The sequence below is a fragment of the Salmo salar genome, unplaced genomic scaffold, assembly GCF_905237065.1.
Source record: "Salmo salar unplaced genomic scaffold, Ssal_v3.1, whole genome shotgun sequence".
Taxonomy (NCBI): Eukaryota; Metazoa; Chordata; class Actinopteri; order Salmoniformes; family Salmonidae; genus Salmo; species Salmo salar.
In genome coordinates, this window is record NW_025547624.1 from 840,001 (window position 1) to 854,542 (window position 14,542).

At 42.2% G+C, this 14,542-nt stretch overlaps 1 pseudogene; it reads left to right on the forward strand.

The window, feature by feature from the left end:
- The first annotated feature begins 6,398 nt into the window (after nucleotides 1-6,398).
- Nucleotides 6,399-13,408, forward strand: LOC123732112 (tripartite motif-containing protein 16-like; annotated as a pseudogene).
- Nucleotides 13,409-14,542: the final 1,134 nt, after the last annotated feature.

The following is a 14,542-nucleotide window of genomic DNA, read 5'->3' on the forward strand; positions in this document are numbered from 1 at the left end:
CTGCTCTCTCTCTCTGCTCTCTGCTCTGCTGCTCTCTCTCTCTCTCTGCTCTGCTCTCTCTCTCTCTGCTCTGCTGCTCTCTCTCTTTTCTCTGCTCTCTCTGCTCTCTGCTCTCTCTCTGCTCTCTGCTCTCTCTCTGCTCTCTAAGCCTGCTCTCTGCTCTCTCAGCGTGCTCTCTGCTCTCTCTCTCTTCTCTCTCTCTGCTCTCTGCTCTGCTGCTCTTTCTCTGCTCTCTCTCTCTCTGCTCTGCTGCTCTTTCTCTTTTCTCTGCCCTCCCTGCTCTCTCTCTGCTCTTTCTGCTCTCTTTCTCTGCTCTCTCTGCTCTCTTCTCACTCACTGCTCTCTGCTCTCTCTCTCTGTTTTCTGCTCTCTCTCTCTGCTCTCTCAGCCTGCTCCCTCTCTCTGCGCTCTCTCTCCCTCTGCTCTCTCTGTTCTCTGCGCTCTCTCTCGCTCTGCTCTCTCTGCTCTCTGCTCTCCCTCTGCTCTCCCTCTGCTCTCGCTCTGCTCTCTGCTCTCTCTCTCTCTCCCTCTGCTCTCTCTCTCTCTCTGCTCTCTCTCTCACTGCTCTCTCCCTCTGCTCTCTCTCTCTGCTTTCCCTGCACTCTCTCTCTCTGCTCTTTGCTCTCTCTGCTCTCTCAGCCTGCTCTCTGTTCTCTGCTCTCTCTGTTCTCTGCTCTCAGCCTGCTCCCTCTCTCTTCTCTCTCTTCTCTCTCTGCTCTCTCTGCTCTCTCTCTCTGCTCTCTCTGCGCTCTCTCTCTGCGCTCTCTCTCTCTGCTCTCTCTCTCTGCTCTCTCTGCTCTCTCTGCTCTCTCTCTGTTCTCTCTCTTTCTGCTCTCTCCCTCTCTGCTTTCGTGTCTTTGGTTATGCCAGATTAAGTGATATGACATGCTATCCTATAAAATCCTTTCTCTGTAATTAATATCACCTGATTAGCTAATCATGTAAATGTAATTAACTAGAAAGTCGGGACACCACGGAAGAGTGTTTATAGAGCCATTATCTTCCGAATAAACTCTTAACCTGATGGGGATAGGGGGAAGTATTTGCACGGCCGGATAAAAAACATACCCGATTTAATCTGGTTACTACTCCTGCCCAGTAACTAGAATATGCATATAATTAGATTTGGATAGAAAACACTCTAAAGTTTCTAAAACCGTTTTAATGGTGTCTGTGAGTATAACAAAACTCATATGGCAGTCAAAACCCTGAGACAAATCCTAACAGGAAGTGGAAATCTGATGTGTGGAATCACTTTCAAGCCTTTGCCATTGAAACTCACAGGGACTTATTAATCATTTAGCACTTCCTAAGGCTTCCACTAGATGTCAACAGTCTTTACAAAGTGGTTTGAGTCTTCTATGGTAGAAACTGACCCAAAGAGAGGCTTGGGAAGTTGGTCACAGGGGGAGGGCCATTACTACTATGACGTCGGCGCCCATGGGAACCCAGAATCGTCCGCCTTGAATATTATTGAAGCTCTGGTTGAAAAAGGCCCTAAAGATTTATGTTATACAACGTTTGACATGTTTGAACGAACGTAAATATATATTTTTTGCACATTCGTGACGACATGTCCCGCGCGCTTCAGTACATTATGAGTAGCCTTTGGAACGCGCTAACAAGAAGGAACTATTGGGACATAAATTATTCACTTTTTCGAACAAAACTACATTTGTTGTGGACCTGGGATTCCTGGAAGTGCCTTCTGATGAAGATAATCAAAGGTAAGGGAATATTTACAATAGTATATTTGATTTTAGTTGGTTCCAAGATGGCGCTAACCTGTATCGCCTAGCCTATTTTTCTGAGCATACCACGTCGTTTATTGCAAAGTGTGATTTCCCAGTAAAGTTATTTTTAAATCTGGCAATGCGGTGCCAAATGGCCAAGAGGAGAAGACTGGGGGACACATGATGGAGGCAATGTCTGAAACCTATCGTCTTCACTCTTTTGAGTACCGGACTCCGGTTGCTTGGATGGATAGTCATGCTGTAGAGCGTGACCATTCTGGACTTCCTCCAGATGGTACCTAAGGGTGGTATTCTGCTGCATGGCAGAGTCCACTTGAGTACTTAGAGTACTGATTTTTGGACACGTGAGTGTCGCACTTGCTCCTTTCGGCTATAAAAAAATGATACAGCTGTCTTTAATAAGATCAAACTGAACTAACTGCTATCTTGAAATGTTGAAAAAGTGTTTTTAAATAGGCATCCTATCATTTGAAAATTAATCGAAAGGCTAAGTGATTCTCCTCCTGACAAGAAGTTGACAGTCTTCAAACATAGTGCAAAAAAAGTGGGTATGAACATAGAATATTTTTGGGTCAAAAAAAAATAATATACAGCTGTCTTTAATAAGATCAAACTGAACTAACTGCTATCTTGAAATGTTGAAAAAGTGTTTTTAAATAGCTCAGTCTTATCACTCAATATGAGTCAAAATCTGTCACTTCCAGGAGTGCTCATTTTGTCAAAAATGAAAAAAATAACCCAACTCAAACATCTGCTACCTTGAAATGTCCAAAAAAGGTATTTAAATGGGCCTACCAGACATCTTCTGGAGAGAAGAAGGCTCGATCTTCTCTCAAGAAGGACAATCTTCATACCATAAGATAGTTCTTCTTGAGAGAAGATAATGAGACGGTCAGGTAGAGAAGACCAGACAAATGGTCCACCCACACAGACCTTGTGGTGAAGAAATCAGAACAGCACCTCTTCAACCTCCGGAGGCTGAATCCACAGTGTCGCAACCACAGGGCTCTCCAGAGGGTGGTGCGTTCTGCCCAACATATCACCGGGGGCAAAGTGCCTGCCCTCCAGGACATCTACAGCACCTGGTGTCACAGGAAGGTCAAGAAGATCATCAAGGACCTCAGCCACCCAGAGGACCTCAGCCACCCAGAGGACCTCAGCCACCCAGAGGACCTCAGCCACCCAGAGGACCTCAGCCGCCCAGAGGACCTCAGCCACCCAGAGGACCTCAGCCACCCAGAGGACCTCAGCCGCTGGTCACTTTAATAATGTTTACTGTTTTACCCACTTCATATGTATATACTGTATTCTAGTCCTGGTTCATCCTATATAACTACTGCTGTCCACTTCATATGAATATACTGTATTCTAGTCATGGTTCATCCTATATAACTACTGCTGTCCACTTCATATGTATATACTGTATTCTAGTCCTGGTTCATCCTATATAACTACTGCTGTCCACTTCATATGTATATACTGTATTCTAGTCATGGTTCATCCTATATAACTACTGCTGTCCACTTCATATGTATATACTGTATTCTAGTCATGGTTCATCCTATATAACTACTGCTGTCCACTTCATATGTATATACTGTATTTTAGTCATGGTTCATCCTATATAACTACTGCTGTCCACTTCATATGTATATACTGTATTCTAGTCCTGGTTCATCCTATATAACTACTGCTGTCCACTTCATATGTATATACTGTATTCCAGTCCTGGTTCATCCTATATAACTACTGCTGTCCACTTCATATGTGTATATACTGTATTCTAGTCCTGGTTCATCCTATATAACTACTGCTGTCCACTTCATATGTATATACTGTATTCCAGTCCTGGTTCATCCTATATAACTACTGCTGTCCACTTCATATGTATATACTGTATTCTAGTCATGGTTCATCCTATATAACTACTGCTGTCCACTTCATATGTATATACTGTATTCTAGTCAAGGACTATCCTATTTAATTATTGCTGTCCACATACTATTCTTCAGATATACTACATATTTGATCCATATTACCTATACATCCCTTTACATTTATATATACACTACCGGTCAAACGTTTTAGAACAATTAAGGGTTTTTCTTTATTTGTACTATTTTCAACATTGTAGAATAATAGTGAAGACATCAAGACTATGAAATATCAGATATGGAATCATGTAGTAACCAAAAAAGTGTTATATTTATATATTTTATATTTGAGATTCTTCAAAGTAGCCACCCTTTGCCTTGATGACAGCTTTGCACAATCTTGGCATTCTCTCAACCAGCTTCATGAGATAGTCACCTGGAATGCATTTCAATTAACAGGTGTGCCTTGTTAAAGTTAATTTGTGGAATTTCTTTCCTTCTAAATGCATTTGAGCAAATCAGTTGTGTTGTGACAAGGTAGGGTTGGTATACAGAAGATAGCTCTATTTGGTAAAAGACCAAGTCCTTATTATGGCAAGAACAGCTCAAATAAGCAAAGAGAAACGACATGAATGTAAAAATTAAGAAAAACCCTTGAATGAGTAAGTGTGTCCCAACATTTGACTGGTACTGTATATATATATATAAACTCCAGACTGGTTCTCTGTGTATATATATATCTATATATATATATATATATACTCCAGACTGGTTCTGTGTATATATATATACTCCAGACTGGTTCTGTGTGTGTGTGTGTATATATATATATATATATATATATATATATATATATATATATATATATATATATATACTCCAGACTGGTTCTGTGTGTATATATATATACTCCAGACTGGTTCTGTGTATATGTGTGTGTATATATATGTGTGTATATATATACTCCAGACTGGTTCTGTGTGTGTGTATGTATATATATATATATATATATATATATATATATATATACTCCAGACTGGTTCTGTGTGTATATATATATATATATATATATATATATATATATATATATATATATATATATATATACTCCAGACTGGTTCTGTGTGTATATATATATACTCCAGACTGGTTCTGTGTATATGTGTGTGTGTATATATATGTGTGTATATATATATATATATATATATACTCCAGACTGGTTCTGTGTGTGTGTGTGTATATATATATATATATATATATATATACACACATATATATATATACACACATATACACACAGTATATACTCAGTATATATATTTATATTCCAGGACTCCAACATTGCTCATCCTAATATTTCTATATTTCTTAATTCCTTTACTTTTTACTGTCACGTCCTGACCAGTAATAGGGGTTATTTGTTATTGTAGTTTGGTCAGGACGTGGCAGGGGGTGTTTGTTTTAGGCGGTTCGGGCTATGTATTTAGGTAGAGGGGTGTTTGGTTTATATGGTTCGGGCTATGTATTTAGGTAGAGGGGTGTTTGGTTTATGTGGTTCGGGCTATGTATTTAGGTAGAGGGGGTGTTTGGTTTATGTGGTTCGGGCTATGTATTTAGGTAGAGGGGTGTTTGGTTTATGTGGTTCGGGCTATGTATTTAGGTAGATGGGTGTTTGGTTTATGTGGTCCGGGCTATGTATTTAGGTAGAGGGGTGTTTGTTTTATGTGGTTCGGGCCTCTGATTGAAGGTCCTATAATTAGGAGTTTGTTTGTCATGGGGGTTTTGTGGCAGATTGTTGCTGTGTATAGCTTTGTGCCTTACTGGCCTGTTCTTTGTCCTTTAATAAAAGAAGATGAGTGTATATTTTCCCACTGCGTCTTGGTCTAAACCCTACGACACCTGTGACATTTACATTAGGGTGTATTGTTAGATACTACTGCACTGTTGGAACCAGGAACACAAGCATTTCACTACACCCACAATAACATCTGCTAAATATGTGTATGTGACCAATAACATTTTTATTTGATTGTATTTTTGAAAGTGTTACATAATTCTCAATCCGCTTTGCGTCGTGCCTAAAAACAGCACTTAGCCGTGGTACTGTATATTAGCCATATACTGTCACCACTTCCACCGAAGTCATTTCCTCTCCTTGTTCGGCGGTCGGCGTCACCGGTCTTCTAGTCATTGTCGATCCACTTTTTCATTTTCCATTTGTTTTGTCTTGTTTTCTTACACATCTGGTTTCCATTTCCATCATGAATTGTTGTGTATTTAACCCTCTGTTCCCCCCATGTCCTTGTGTGGAATTGTTTGTTTGTAAGTGCTTGTACTCTGTTACTGGTGCGCATCGGGTTTTGTACCCATGTAGGTTCGTTTTGTATTAAACTGCTCCGGCTATTACCTATCTCTGCTCTCCTGCATCTGACTTCACTGCCACCAGGTCCGCAATCCTTACATTTACCACACCTCCTCAGGCCTTATTGCTTATTAGAACACATAAGTGTATTATAAGGCATTATAAAGGTCATTAAAATAATTATAATATGTACTTCATAGAAAGTGTTACCCTTTATATTCTAACAACTCACATTTTAAGATTCATTATTTCATTTATTCCATGTTATGGGCTCTAACCAAGGAACAAGACTATTTGTCTCCCTCTTGCTGTTGCATGCAGTTCCTCTCTCTCTTCCTCCCTCCCTCTAACCCCTCCCTCCCTCCCTCTAACCCCACCCCTCTGGCAGAACCAGGAAGTCCCTCCCCCTCCCACAAACTCTCTTCTGAGGAAACGAAACTGATCTGAGTCTCTGTGTCGTCTGTCTGTGTGAGAGTGAACAACCGTCCAAATGGCTCAACAGGGAGTTCTGCTGGACCAGGACCAGTTCTGTTGTTCTGTCTGTCTGGATCTACTGAAGGAGCCGGTCACTACTGCCTGTGGGCACAGTTACTGTAGAATCTGTATTGAGGGCTGCTGGGATCAGGATGTTCTGAAAGGGGTCTATAGCTGTCCTCAGTGCAGAGAGACCTTCAGTCCGAGGCCTACGCTGAGTAAAAATAACATGTTGGCTGAGCTGGTGGAGAAACTGAAGAAGACAGGACTCCAGGCTGCTCCCCCTCCTGCTCTGTGCTATGCTGGACCTAGAGATGTGGCGTGTGATGTCTGCACTGGGACCAGAAAGCAGAAAGCCCTCATGTCCTGTCTGGTGTGTCTGGCCTCTTACTGTGAGACTCACCTCCAATCTCACTACGAATCTCCTGCTTTGAAGAAGCACAAGCTGGTCAAAGCCACCGCACAACTACAGGAGAAGATCTGCTCTCATCATGACAAACTGCTGGAGGTTTACTGTCGTACCGATCAGCAGTGTATCTGTCTGATGTGTACAATGGATGAACATAAAGGCCATGATACAGTGTCAGCTGCAGCAGAGAGGACTGAGAAACAGGTAAGACCAGAACAACTTGTTGGTGACTGTCTGATAAACATAGAATTAAAGATACAGTAGGAACTAAGGCTGTTTGAATATGAGATCATTGAAATGAAATGGATCCTCAGCAGAACAAATATGAACACAAACCTTGAGTATATAGATATGTTAACCCAGATTCTCCAGATGTATCACCATTTTATAATGTCAAACACTATTATCATTCTGAATGCTCTTTTATGAGTCCAAAGTTCAGTCTCAACCTGTTGATACATGTAGTCCTACCATAAAAACTATAATCATTCACATAGCAACAAATAAATATCATTTAGTAAATGGACCATCCATTTTTTAGACCTTCCTCTCTATGGGCCCTATGTCACATTACTATACTATTGATCTACTGGACTAATAAAGCTTGATAGCTCATTGAAGAGTGATTCTCCACAGAGGCAGCTGGGGATGAGTCAGCAGAAGGTCCAGCAGAGATTCCAGGAGAGAGAGAAGGAGCTGAAGGAGCTCCAACAGGCTGTGGAGTCTTTCAAGGTGAGTATTGTTGACCAGAGGAGACACACCATTTCACCTGTCTCCTCCAGTCAGAGAGAGAGAGAGAGAGAGGGGCCCCTATCCAATCCCACTGACCCCACTGTTGGGAACAGGTTGTCACTGCTGAGGCAGTGAAGAAAGTAGAGGAGGATGGGTCAAGGCTGAGGGATCCTGAGAGGATCCCTGTGAGTAGTAGATCTGTGACAGCACAGAGGGACAGGCCAACGAGTGATATATGCTTCAGTAAGGTTGGCTTCTTAGTGTTCATAGCAAATGGTTATCAACTTTACCGCAGAAATGGAATGTAAATCACAGAAAAAAACATGTTGTTTTGGTGGCAGCTGCAGAGAAGTATTTGGTCATACTAGATTTGACTTCAGAAGAGTTCCAGGGTGTGTTGAGTGGTGGTGTCCCGTCCTCCCAGGTCGTTGGCCTGGTGCAGGAGCAGATAGGGTCAAAGTAGTGGAATGGGGTAGTGGGTTTTAATGAGTGTAGGGTTAGTTGGCCTGGTGCAGGAGCAGATAGGGTCAAAGTAGTGGAATGGGGTAGTGGGTTTTAATGAGTGTAGGGTTAGATGGCCTGGTGCAGGAGCAGATAGGGTCAAAGTAGTGGAATGGGGTAGTGGGTTTTAATGAGTGTAGGGTTAGTTAGAAGGGTGTTTTTTAGTATTATCATATAATAGTTTATCATCTGGTAAATCTATTAGGAGTGACCTACTATTGGAGGTATTAATGTTATTATGGAGAATTGAGAGAATGGGTCTAGTAGTGAGATTCTGCTGGGTCCCAGCACATTCAGGTGTGGAATGGAATGAAATTGTAGACTAGTTAGCTAAAATAACTTTAAAACAAGATATAATATATATTAATGTTCCACTGGGTAGAGGTGAGGACAAATGTGAGATCAGAGACATTTTGATAGATGTGTGGCAGAAGAGATGGGACTCTGAGCACAAGGGACGGCATTTATATGCCCTCTAAAGAAAGGTCGGTGGACCAAGGTTCAAAGGTCAGATTAGGAAGGAAGAGGTGGTGTTTCCTCGATTGTGTTTAGGACATTGTACATTGAACTGGTCCTTCCATCTGGTTGGCAGCATGTGAATGGTTTGTGTCTGGAGGGTATTGTCAATGAAACGGTGGAGCATGTGTTGTTATATTGTTGTAAGGATGTTGAAGAGAGGGAAAGATTGAAGTGTAGGGTCATTGAGGTTGGATGGGGGTTGGATGGGGGTTGGAAGGGATTTGGGGGATGGGGAGGGTCTATTAGAAGTTAGTAGGGATCTTTTTTATTTTCTCAGAAGTACTGAGTTAGGTAGGAGGATTTAGAAATGGTGTAAACCGTGATTGAACACACTCCAGCACAGTAGGAGGCGCCACGCTCCTTTAACGTTGGTTTGAGGACCGCCATTATACCATAGAAGAAGAAGAAGTTGGTAACGTGAGGTTTTGTCGTTCGTGAAGAGTGCAGCTATTCTTTTGCCTATTTTCCAAATGTATTTTGTCATGGTGGGAGGGTTTGTTTATCGGTTTCCGCTGTTTATCGGTTAGAGTTGAGGAGGGAGTAGGGTAGTGTGATGTCCTCAACCGAGTGGAGAAGAAACGCTGTCTCTTCAGGTGCGTTGTGGAGAATGGTGTGGAGGAATTATTGATCCTGGTCGGTGAACAGGTGGGAGAGGAACATATACACTCTGTATCCAGAATGAACAAGGCGGTGGTTGTGGTAATGTAAAAGGTGAGTCTTGTTACCCGGCTAGTTACCAGTATGATTTATGTGAGGGGTTGTGTTGGTGCTGATTTCGACAAGAGTAGTGGTGTCTAATCTGCCTCCGTTTATTACCACCGAACAGATCCGTAAAGAGTTGGTTCGTTTTGCTAAATGTGGAAGTGTTTTTCTGAACGAAATTCAAGGTTAAACAGGGGAGGGGTGGTACACAGGGTTTGTTAGCACAGAGGAGCCCAGTGATATAATATTATATATATATAATATTACTATATGTCCCAGCTGTTTGCTGTGATTTTGAAGTAATTCTCTTCCAGCCCGCGTTAACCTTGTAGGTTTACCTCAGGTAACTTATTATTAACTATCCTTGTAGGTTTACCTCAGGTAACTTATTATTAACTATCCTTGTAGGTTTACCTCAGGTAACTTAATATTAACTGTCCTTGTAGGTTTACCTCAGGTAACTTATTATTAACTATCCTTGTAGGTTTACCTCAGGTAACTTAATATTAACTGTCCTTGTAGGTTTACCTCAGGTAACTTATTATTAACTAGGTTACAGTTACTTGGTGAGGAAGCTCACTGTTCACCTGGTTATAGATTGTAGTTACCTACAGGGATGGTTGGCGCAAAGCCTTCAAATGTTAAACATGTTCTGGTCATGGTTAACTGTATATATATATTTTTTATCTATAAAAAGGTGTACATTCTCAACAAATCGCATGTCCCTGTTCTCTTTTTCAAGATGTGGCCGATTTAAACAGTCAGAAGAAAGAATAAAAATAAATAACCTTTTTTTATTTGTTTCTAAATGGCTGCTGGGTAATATGATAATCGTTGAAATCTGTTGGTTCGTAGACATCAAATAGAGAGAATGCTGCGCAGGTTCACTGAGTTGTAAACCTAATGGATAGGTGGAGATCATTGATTTGTAGCTCTGACTCAGTTGCTACCTCAGATTATGAGCCTATCAAGTGTGGTGAATGAGGTATGTAGTTCCCACAGAAGACCACAGGGAGGAGCAAGAGAGATATAAACCCATACAGTTTATCTCTTTAAATACCCTGAACCTAACAATCAATCTAATGTATTTATGAAGACCTTTTTACATCAGCAGATGTCACAAAGTGCTGTACAGAAACTCTAACCCTACGTATAACCTGTTTTATCCTGAACCCTAATTCTAGGGTAGGGTAGCCTACAACCCCTTTAGAAACTATTATAGTAATAATATTATGTTAGTAAATACCATTATAGTACTAAATAGGTTCTATTGTTATTTTTTAAATAAAACCTATGTATAGTACTTAGCATTTAACTGTTTTTTGTTATTTAATTATATTTATTATTTAGAGGAGTCTGTCTAAATAATGAAAAGTTAAGTTATTGCCAGACTTTTTAATGAAACCTTTATTTAACCAGGTGGGCCAGTTGAGAACAAGTCCTTTATTTAACCAGGTAGGCTAGTTGAGAACAAGTCCTTTATTTAACCAGGTAGGCCAGTTGAGAACAAGTTCTCATTTACAACTGCGACCTGGCCAAGATAAAGCAAAGCAGTGTGACACAAACAACAACACAGAGTTACACATGGAATAAACAAACGTACAGTCAATAACACAATAGAAAAGTCTATATACAGTTGTGTAAATGAGGTAAGATAAAGGAGGTAAATTAATAAATAGGCCGTGGTGGCGAAATAATTACAATTTAGCAATTAAACACTGGAATGATAGATGTGCAGAAGATGAATTTGCAAGTAGAGATACTATTAACTAACTGCTATCTCTCTGTCCCTCTCTCTCTCTCTGTCCCTCTCTCTCTCTCTGTCCCTCTCTCTCTCTCTGTCCCTCTCTCTCTCTCTGTCTGTCTCTGTCTCTCTGTCTCTCTGTCTCTCTCTCTCTCCTTCCTCTCTCTCTCTCTCTCTCCTTCTCTCTCTCTCTCTCTCTCTCTGTCTCTCTCTTAACAGCGCTCTGCACAGTCAGCAGTGGAGGACAGTGATCAGATCTTTACTGAGCTGATCCGCTCCATTGAGAGAAGGAGCTCTGAGGTGAAGGAGCTGATCAGAGCCCAAGAGAAGGATCAAGTCAGTGAAGCTGAAGGAGTCCTGGAGCAACTGAAGCAGGAGATAGCTGAGCTGAGGAAGAGAAGCACTGAGCTGGAGCAGCTCTCACACACAGAGGATCACATCCATTTCCTCCAGGTAACTAAACTGTCTTGTTACATGTGATATGAAATTAACTATATGTGAAACTATTCATCTCAATCATTATGTTGTCCTCTCTCTCTCTCTCTCTCTCTCTCTCTCTCTCTCTCTCTGTCTCTCTGTCTCTCTCTCTCTCTCTCTCTCTGTCCCCTCTCTCTCTCTCTCTCTGTCCCCCCTCTCTCTCTCTCTCTCTCTGTCCCTCTCTCTCTGTCCCTCTCTCTCTGTCCCTCTCTCTCTGTCCCTCTCTCTCTGTCCCTCTCTCTCTCTGTCCCTCTCTCTCTCTCTGTCTCTCTCTCTCTGTCCCTCTCTCTGTCCCTCTCTCTCTCTCTCTGTCCCTCTCTCTCTCTCTCTCTGTCCCTCTCTGTGTCCCTCTCTCTCTCTCTCTCTCTCTCTCTCTGTCCCTCTCTGTGTCCCCCTGTCCCTCTGTCTGTGTCCCTCTGTCTGTGTCCCCCTGTCCCTCTGTCTGTGTCCCCACATCTCTCTGTGTCCCTCTCTCTGGGTCTCTCTGTGTCTCTCTGTCCCTCTGTGTCCCTCTCTCCGTGTCCCTCTCTCTGTGTCCCTCTGTCCCTCTCTCTGTCTCTCTCGGTGTCTCTCTCTCTGTGTCTCTCTGTCCGTGTCTCCCTCTCTCTGTGTCCCTCTGTCCCTCTCTCTCTCTCTCTCTCTCTCTCTCTCTCTCTCTGTCTCTGTCTCTCTCTGTCTCTGTCTCTCTGTCTCTCTCTCTCTCTGTCTCTCTCTCTCTCTCTCTCTCTCTCTCTCTGTCTCTCTGTCTCTGTCTCTCTCTCTCTCTCCAGAGTTATCAGTCTCTCTCCAGTATCAGTGTATCTTCAGACTTACCCAGCATCGTTGTCCGTCCTCTTCAGTACTTTGGAGATGTGAGTAAGACTGTGTCTGAACTGAGAGAGAAACTAGAAGACTTCCTTAAAGGAGAATGGACCAAGATCTCCACTACAGGTGTGTTGAAAACAATCAGAACATCAACTTTAGACCATTGAAAGTTCCCTACTAGTCATATACATGTGGAATATGGTATGATGATAACATTCCCTCTCTCTGTCAATGTGTTTGTGTGTCTGTAGTGAATATAGTGGAGGTTGTTCTGCCTCCAGAGCCCAAGACCAGAGAACAGTTGTTACAATGTGAGTCTCTTTATTGTGAAGTAACTAACAGTCTCTTTTTACTGCCACTCCTAACAATCCCTCTAGAAATATATAGCAATAGTAGATCTAATCAAAGACTGGGTATCTATCTGACTCCTCATATTTCTCTGATTTGATCTCTGCTGTGCTCTAATCAAAGACAGGGTAGATACAGTATCTGACTTAACTTATTGTTCTGACTCCCCTCATTGGTCTCTGCTCTTCTCCCAGATTCCTGTCAGCTCACACTGGACCCAAACACAGCAGGCACACACCTCTCTCTGTCTGAAGGGAACAGAAAGGTGACCTATACAGACCAAGACCAACCATATCCTGACCATCCAGACAGATTCACCAACGAGTACCAGGTTCTGTGTAGAGAGGGTCTGTCTGGACGCTGTTACTGGGAGGTGGAGTGGACTGGGGGTGGGTTATTACAGCAGTCTCATATAAAGACATCAGCAGAACAGAGACAGATAATAGATTTGGATTCAATAACAAGTCCTGGAGTTTACAGTGCTATAGTGATGGTTATTATTTCAGACACAATGATGTTGAGACTAAAGTATCAGGCCCTCAGTCCTCCAGAGTAGGAGTGTACCTGGATCACAAGGCAGGTACTCTGTCCTTCTACAGTGTCTCTGACACAATGACCCTCCTCCACAGAGTCCAGACCACATTCACTCAGACCCTCTATCCTGGGTTTAGGCTCTATAATAGTACTGCTGAGCTGGTTAAACTGTAGTAGGGTCCACATAGATACTAGTCATGCTGGTGTAGTCTATAGCTGAGCTGGTTAAACTGTAGTAGGGTCCACATAGATACTAGTCACGCTGGTGTAGTCTATAGCTGAGCTGGTTAAACTGTAGTAGGGTCCACATAGATACTAGTCATGCTGGTGTAGTCTATAGCTGAGCTGGTTAAACTGTAGTAGGGTCCACATAGATACTAGTCATGCTGGTGTAGTCTATAGCTGAGCTGGTTAAACTGTAGTAGGGTCCACATAGATACTAGTCATGCTGGTGTAGTCTATAGCTGAGCTGGTTAAACTGTAGTAGGGTCCACATAGATACTAGTCATGCTGGTGTAGTCTATAGCTGAGCTGGTTAAACTGTAGTAGGGTCCACATAGATACTAGTCATGCTGGTGTAGTCTATAGCTGAGCTGGTTAAACTGTAGTAGGGTCCACATAGATACTAGTCATGCTGGTGTAGTCTATAGCTGAGCTGGTTAAACTGTAGTAGGGTCCACATAGATACTAGTCATGCTGGTGTAGTCTATAGCTGAGCTGGTTAAACTGTAGTAGGATCCACATAGATACTAGTCATGCTGGTGTAGTCTATAGCTGAGCTGGTTAAACTGTAGTAGGGTCCACATAGATACTAGTCATGCTGGTGTAGTCTATAGCTGAGCTGGTTAAACTGTAGTAGGGTCCACATAGATACTAGTCATGCTGGTGTAGTCTATAGCTGAGCTGGTTAAACTGTAGTAGGGTCCACATAGATACTAGTCATGCTGGTGTAGTCTATAGCTGAGCTGGTTAAACTGTAGTAGGGTCCACATAGATACTAGTCATGCTGGTGTAGTCTATAGCTGAGCTGGTTAAACTGTAGTAGGGTCCACATAGATACTAGTCATGCTGGTGTAGTCTATAGCTGAGCTGGTTAAACTGTAGTAGGGTCCACATAGATACTAGTCATGCTGGTGTAGTCTATAGCTGAGCTGGTTAAACTGTAGTAGGGTCCACATAGATACTAGTCATGCTGGTGTAGTCTATAGCTGAGCTGGTTAAACTGTAGTAGGGTCCACATAGATACTAGTCATGCTGGTGGTGATGGTCCCCAGATGTGATGATTTATTCTGCTCTGTTTTATGTACG